Here is a 7,923-nt window from a genome sequence, read left to right on the forward strand (position 1 = left end):
GCCTCACCATTGGGCCACGAGGGTACTGTTCTGCAGTGTTGAAACAAAATGGAAATGACAGGAAATATCTGCAGTTATCCAGGAAAAAGTATAATGGCAAAGTTGTTTGTATGTTTACTTTGTGCTTGTTTTTAACATTTAATTTTAATAAACTCTCTGGTAGCGGCACTGCAGTAACAGGTGGTTGAGAGTTTGTCCCTAAAGCTATGGCACCAGTCTTCTAATGGACTCAGCCTGTATTCAGCCTATGTAATCCTGGCAGATTCTTTCTCTATTTCAGAATGGGACAACAGAAAAAGTGACTGGAGAGGAAGAGGAAGAAGAGGAGATGGCTGAAGTAGGTATTTTAGATAAGAATGACATTTCCTAAATATCTTCGTTTGTGAACATTTGAATAATTTTCTAATCTCCTTTATAAACTGCTATTAATGTGGAATAATTGAAAGCACAGTGTATTTGGAACAGAATATAATTCCTCAACTCTGGCTTTACCTAACTGATGACACACCTTTGAGCAAATTGCTTTATCTGAATTCTTTGGATTTGGTTTCTTGGCAAACAAGAGCTGTTTACTTTTAGCACCAACATTATGTTATATTTAATACTGATCAGTCTTTAACCTGTATTTGGTTATTTTTTGGAAGAGGAGCTGCTAAGTTTTAAAAATTTTATGTTTGCATAAAAGAATTTGAGAAGATTTGAGGGACTATTCAGCAGGAGTAGTGAAACTCCCTCTTGTTGAAAAATCATCAAGGAGTTTTATCTTAGTCTGTTTTATGTTATAACAGAATACCAGACTGGGTAATTTATAAAGGACAGACATTTATTTTCTCACGGTTCTTGAGACTGGGAAGTCCAAGATGCAAATACCAATATTTAGTGTCTGAGGGCCTTCTTGTTGTATCCTTACGTGGTAAAAGGCAGGTGGGCAGGAGAGCAAGAGGTGGGCAGATCACTCGAGGTCAGGAGTTGGAGACCAGCCTGGCCAACATGGTGAAATCCCATCTCTACTAACAATACAAAAAAATTAGTTGGTGGACATGTGTAAATCCCAGCTACTCGGGAGACTGAGGCACAAGAATCACTTGAACCCGGGAGGCCGAGGTTGTAATGACTTGAGATCGTACCACTGTACTCCAGCCTGGGCAACAGAGGGAGACTCCATGTGAGTGAATGAATGAATTAATGAATGTATGTATGTTGGCTTATTTGGTAATGGGACTTAACAAAACTTTTAATCTGCTTTACCCAGAGTCTAGCTTTTAAATAAAAGATGGGATATAAAAGGAAGGAACCTCTTGAACTGAATTTGGGGGCTTTTTCTCTCCCCCATAGTATAGATATATTCTGGTTCTTGTCTCCCACTGAGCCAAGAGTAATTTAACTTTTGGCGTAAGAAACCATGAAGAATAACATCTTTAATAAGGTAATATTTTTCTTCTTTTGAGCAGGATATAGAAGACTTAGATCACTATGAGATGAAGGAAGAAGAGCCTGTTAGTGGGAAAAAGTCAGAGGATGGTGGACTTGAAAAAGAAAATTTGGCAATATTAGAAAAAATTAGGAAGACTCAGAGGCAAGACCATTTAAATGTGTGTGTGTAAATCTCCAGAACCTGGACTTTTGTGGTTATATAATTATAGTTTATACCAGCAATTCATTAACATGCTGATCTCAGCTGCTCTCCTCCTCCATTCCTGCCTTAGTGGTGGATTCAGTCATATGTTTGTTGGTATTGAGACAGGGTCTTTGCTCTGTCACCTGGACTAGAGTGCAGTAGCACAATCATAATTCACTGTCTCCTAGGCCCCAAGGATCTTCCTGCCAAGTGGCTTGGACTATAGGCATGTGCCACCACGCCAGGGTGATCTTTTCTATTTTTGGTAGATATGAGGGCTTACTATGTTTCCCAGGTTGATCTTGAACACCTGAGTTCAAGGGATCCTCCCATTACAGCGTGCCAAAGTGCTGGGGTTACAGGCATGAGCCACCGTGCATACACAGCCTCAGTTATATGTTTCATTGCTCTAGATTACCTTTCTCATCTACTGATAGCCACTTTTTAATCCTGTTCATCAACTCTTCACATCCTAGAACCACCTTCTAATTTCTGTGCCATCATCGGAGGAAAAACTCTTGACTGTAATGTGATGGTCGAGAAAGTTTCAGAGGTAAAGAAGACTCTAATGTCATTTAAGGAAACTAGTTCTTCTGCCCCTATTCTCTGGAATATTTAGGGCTAAGTTGTTAGTTTCTGACATCATATACATTTGAAAGTATTCTGTTCTAGGAGCCATTTGAAAAAATTGACTAGAATTTAAGAGTGATTAGAGTAATAGCATTAGAATTTTTAAATTACCCGGTAGTCCACTGGGTGGGGTGGCTCGCGCCTGTAATCCCAGCATTTTGGGAGGCCAAGGCCAGTGGATCACTTGAGGTCAGGAGTTTGAGATTAGCCTGGCCAACATGGTGAAACTCTGTCTCTACTAAAAATACAGCAATTAGACGGATGTGGTGCCGTGCGCCTGTAATTCCAACTGCTCAGGAGGCTGAGGCAGGAGAATCCCCTGAACCTGGGTGGCAGAGGTTGCAGTCAGCCAAGATCGTGCCACTGCACTGCAGCCTGGGCAACAGAGTAAGACTCTACTAATAAAGAAATAACTAAATACATACCCATAGTCGTGTATCCCTCACAACTATTTTATGTTTGCATGTTCTCATCTTTACTTGTGTGCATACTTTCTTAGTAATGCCACTTAGAAATAGTTCTCAGAGGAATAATTCCTGGGAGAATTTTGTAGGATTCCTTCTTTTTTTTAAGGTATGTATTGGGTAGAGGAGCATTTCATATGGAACTTCTAACAAAACAGGTGACTATTTTCTTAAAATTTTAAATTTTCACCCTTAATAATGTATTTTGATGATATAAGATTGTAAGGAGAAAGTTCTTAAGCAATATCTCCTACTCTTAAAGAAATTTTTGTTGCTTTTTTTTTTAATACCTCCTACTTTCAAGACTGAAAATGGTAAACCAGTAAAATGGTTTTGTACTTGGTGCTGAATCTATGCTAGAATAGGCAGTAAGAGTGACCTTTATTTAAGGTTCTAATTTGCTCATGTTAGGCACTTAGAACATAGGTTTGTTGTTCTTTGTGAGATTCAGGAAATGGTCCAGTTTTACCTTTCCCCTTGACTACAGACTTTTTAATGCCAATTTGCTGTTGCTGAGTTATATGCCATTTTGTTAGGCCTTCCCAAGTGGGAATTAGGAACGTTGCTGTATTCTAGAGATGTTTTGTTCTTCCTGTAGGGCTGGAGCAGTGCCTACTGAATGGAATGGGTCATGATGCAAATGAATGCCACCTTAGTTGAAGGCAAAGCCGGAATGCAGTTTGGAGCAAATAAGGTAATTTTATTAAGCATTTTACCTAAACCCTAAAACATATTTTATATTACTTTATGAGCCTTCTTTTTGTCTTGACTTCTTTTTGAGAGAATGAATTTCATTTTCATTTGCTTTGTTTTCTTGTTACAAAAGTGATCTATAGAAAATATAGAAGTATAAGAAAATCAAAGATATGAATTAATTACCATTTAATGATTTAGGGTCTGTTTTTTTAGTCTGTGTTAGATGTACTGTAGACAAACATGTCTACTGTTGTAAATTTATTATTGGTATGTATCCTGCTGAGACCAGCTGGGGCGTGGAGTCCTATTCCTTTGGCGGTGCTGAAGGAGTTAAGAAACAAACAGTATAAAGTGCAAAAGTGGGATCAGAGTGGGATGTCAGGGGGCTGACAGCATTTCCCAGCTGAAAGCCCAGAGCAGACTCTGACCCACATATTGATTCTTTGTGAACAAGTGATTATTTTTAATAAGCAGGTGCTCAGTGTTTCTTCATAGGATAAAGACAGACTACACAGGCAGATAGTGCCTGTTCACTAGTAAAATAGGAATAAGCTAGAAAGCACTCTTTGCAAGTCAGCGAGGGGGACAAGGTCAGATATCCTGTGATTTGCAAACTGGTTTAACTAGTGCATAACCAGTACATATTGTTTACAATTCTAGCAGTTTTCTGCCTGGGGAAGCTCAGTAGAAAGGAACTTTGGGAAGAACAGAGTCAGAACCACACAAAGCCTGACCATGCGCCAGGCTACTCTACCACCATGGCATCTCCCACCACGTTCTCCCACAGCAAGATGAAAAATGACAGCTCAAGGTTTTCATTGCAGCAGTCTCTTTTTGTGTGTGAGACAGAGTCTCACTTTGTCACCCAGCCTGGAGTGCAGTGGCGTGATCTCGGCTCACTGCAACCTCCACCTCCTGGGTTCGAGCAATTCTCCTGCCTCAGCCTCCCAAGTAGTTGGGACTACAAGCTCATACCACCATGCCTGGCTAATTTTTGTATTTTTAGTAGAGACAGGTCTTCACCATATTGGTCAGGCTGGTCTTGAATTCCTGACCTCGTAATTCACCCGCCTCAGTCTCCTCCCAAAGTGGTGGGATTACAGGAGTGAGCCCCCGCGTCCAGCCAGCAATCTTTTAAAAAACCTGAAACAACCGAAGTACCCATAAATAAGGGAACGGTTAAATAAATGATGAAAGAGTTCACGTGCTGCAAGAGTCGATGGCATTTTTAAAGAGGCAGGTCAACAGGCACTACAGTGAGGGATCTTAAAGGCCTGTTTTGGAGGGAAAATGGCAAGTGAGCTACAGTCGGCGCACGTGTGTAGATCCCAGTTCCAGCTCCGTTAAGATGGCTAGAGAATACACACACACTCCCCAGCCCATACACGGACGCAAAGGCACACAGAAAGGAGGAGCTCCCCAAAGGCTTGTCAGTCCCTCTGGGGAGGGGAGGGGAGAAAGGTGGGAGCAGAGGGGGCATGCACATTTTACTTTATTGAAGATGTATGTACTGGTTGAGTTTTTTACCAAAACACATTGATTATTCAACAGCATTATAATCAAACCCACCTGCGCGCCTTTGAGGGTCTCTCTTCTAGCTGGGGAGATGTCAGACCTGAGACAAAACGTCCCGTGGGGAAGGGCAGACACCGAGGGAAGGAAGCAGAACTTCCCGCACCAGCCACTGCTCTGGGCATCAGGAATGGTGGCAAACAGGCCAGTCTTCTCCAGGAAAGTGGCCACTGGGGCAGAGGGGCCAGCCTCCCATGGGATCAGGACGTGAGCACACCACAGGGCACAGCCAGCGATACCCGAAACACAGGAGGTGGCGCTGACCCAAGGAAGGGCGGGACCAGGGGATGTGCAAGCCAGGACAGCCGGGAAACACAGACGAGCAGTATTAATTTGGGGAAGACTAAACCATTCAGTGTCATTCAAGTACTCTGAATGCAAAATGAGTAGTTTGCATGCAAATGTGTGTGGTGGAGGTGTGTGCTGTGTGTGACATACAGTGTGCATGGTGTGGTAGGTAGGGAGTGTGTGGGGTGTGTGTATGGTGGTGGGGCATTCTGGAGAGTGTGGTGAGTGTGTGGAGTGTTCTGTGTATGGTGTGTGGTATGTGGTATGTGTGATGTGAATGTGATATGTGTGTGTGGTGTGTGTGAAGTGTGATATAGTGTGGAAGCATTGAGTATGTATGTTTTGTGTGCATGGTGTAGTGTTTGTGGTGTGTGGTATGTATGAGGTGGGTGTAATGTGTGTGGTTGTATGAGGGGTGTGTGTGTGTATGGGGTATGTGGTGTGTATAAGATGTGAATGGTGTATGTATGTATGATATTGTATGGTGTGTGTGGTATCTTTGTAGTGTGAATAAGTTGTCTGTGTGGAATGTGCTGTGTTGTATGGGTGATGTAATATGTATCTGAAGTGTGGTGTGCTGTATATGTGGTATTTATGAAGTGTGTGTGGTGTGTATAAAATGTGTATGGTGTGTGTATGTGTGGTATTATGTGGTGAGTACGGTATATGTGGTGTGTGTATATAAGGTGTGTGGTGGGTATGGGGTATATGTGGTGATTGGTAACTGTGAAGAGTGCATGGTGTGTATGAAGTATGTGTGTGGTGTTTGCAAGGTGGACATGGTATGTGTGCGGTGTATATGGGATGTGTGTGGGGGATATGTGTGGTGTGTGACAGTGTATGAAGTACGTGTGTAGTATGTGTGTGGTGTATATGGGTTGAATGTGTGGGATGTGGGAGGTGAGCATGGTGTATATGTAGTGTGCGGTGTGTATGGGGTATGTGCGTGAGGTGGGTATGATATGTGTGTGGTGTGTGTAGTGTATATGGGTTAAGTGTATGGTGTATGTGAGGTGGGTATGATATGTGTGTGGTGTGTGTGATGCATATGGGTTAAGTGTGTGGGGCGTGTGAAGTGAGCATGGTATATATGTAGCGTGTGATGTGGATATGTGTGGTGTGTATGGGCTATGTGTGTGAGGTGGGTTTGATATGTGTACAGGGTATGGGTGTGAGGTGGGAAGGATATGTGTGCGGTATACATGGGTTAAATGTGTGGGGTGTGTTAGGTGGGCATGGTGTATATGTGGTATGTAAGAGGTGTTTCTGACATATGTGCAGTGTGTGAGGTGCATATGATATGTGTGTAGCGTATACGGGTTAAGTATGAGGTGTGGGTGAGGTGGGTATATGTGTGTAATGTATATGGGTTAAGTGTGTGGTGTGTGCGAGATGGGTATGTTATGTGTGTGGTGTATCTAAGGTGGGTATGATATGTGTGTGATGTGTGTGTAGTGTATATGGGTTAAGGGTGTGGTGTGTGTGGGGGGGTATGGTGTATATGTGGTGTGTGGTGTGTGTGAGGTTGGTAAAATATGTGTGGGCTGTGTGTGGTGCACATGGGTTAAGTGTGTGTGGTCTGTGAGGTGGGTATGATATGTGTATGGTGTGTGCAAGGTATATATGTGGTGAGTTGTATGTGAGGTGGGTATGATGTGCGTGGTATATGTGTGGTGTACATGGGGTGTGTGTGGTGTGTGTGAGGAGGGTATGATATGTGTGTGGTGTACATGGGTTAAGTGTATGTAGTCTGTGAGGTGGGTATGATATGTGTAGGGTGTGTGCAAGCTGGGTATGGTATATATGTGGTGAGTGGTGTGTGAGGTGGGTATGATATGTGTGTGGTATGTGTGTGGTGTATATGGGGTGTGTGTGGTGTGTGTGAAGTAGGTATGATAAGTGTGTGGTGTGTGTGTATGGCATATTTGGATTAAGTGTATGGTGTACCTGAAGTAGGTATGATATGTGTATGGTGTGTGTGAGGTGGGCATGGTATGTGTGCTGTGTGTGGTGCATATGAGTTAAGTGTGTGGTGTGTGTGAGGTGGGCATACTATTTATGTGGTGTGTGAGATAAGTATGTGCAGTGTGTATGGGGTATGTGTGTGAGGTGGGTATGGTATGTGTGTGGTGTGTGTGTGCTGTATATGGGTTAAGTGTGTGGGGTATGTGAGGTGGGCATGGTGTATATGTGGTGTTTAGTGTGTGAGATGTGTGTTGTGTGTGGTGTGTATGGGGTATGTGTGTGGTGTGTGTGTGCTGTACATGGGTTGAGTGTGTGGGGTATGTGACTTGGGCGTGGTGTATATGCTGTGTTTAGTGTGTGAGGTGTGTATGATATGTGTGTTGTGTGTGGTGTGTATGGGGTATGTGTGTGGTGTGTGTGAGGTGGGCATGGCATGTGTGCGGTGTGTGTGAGGTGGGTATGACATATGCGTGGTGTGTGGTATGTATGCAATATGTGTATGGTATGTGTGAGGTGGGCATGGTATGTGTGTGGTGTGTGTATGCTGTGTATGGGTTAAGTGTGTGGGGTGTATGAGGTGGGCATGGTACATATGTAGTAGTATGTGGTGTGTGAAGTGGGTATGATGTGTGTTGTGTGTGGTGTGTTAGGGATGAACTTGGGTAGAGATGGGGATACAGTTTGTTCTCT

At 43.2% G+C, this 7,923-nt stretch overlaps 1 long non-coding RNA gene across 1 annotated transcript; it reads left to right on the forward strand.

Annotated features, from left to right (window-relative positions):
• Positions 1–240: 240 nt before the first annotated feature.
• Positions 241–3,400, forward strand: LOC116537685. Its single transcript, XR_004263260.1, has 3 exons — positions 241–337; positions 1,452–1,594; positions 3,311–3,400. It is a non-coding gene; the product is annotated as an uncharacterized LOC116537685 (long non-coding RNA).
• Positions 3,401–7,923: the final 4,523 nt, after the last annotated feature.

The sequence above is a fragment of the Sapajus apella genome, unplaced genomic scaffold, assembly GCF_009761245.1.
Source record: "Sapajus apella isolate SASKATOON/1434 unplaced genomic scaffold, GSC_monkey_1.0 scaffold113, whole genome shotgun sequence".
In the NCBI taxonomy this organism is placed as follows: Eukaryota; Metazoa; Chordata; class Mammalia; order Primates; family Cebidae; genus Sapajus; species Sapajus apella.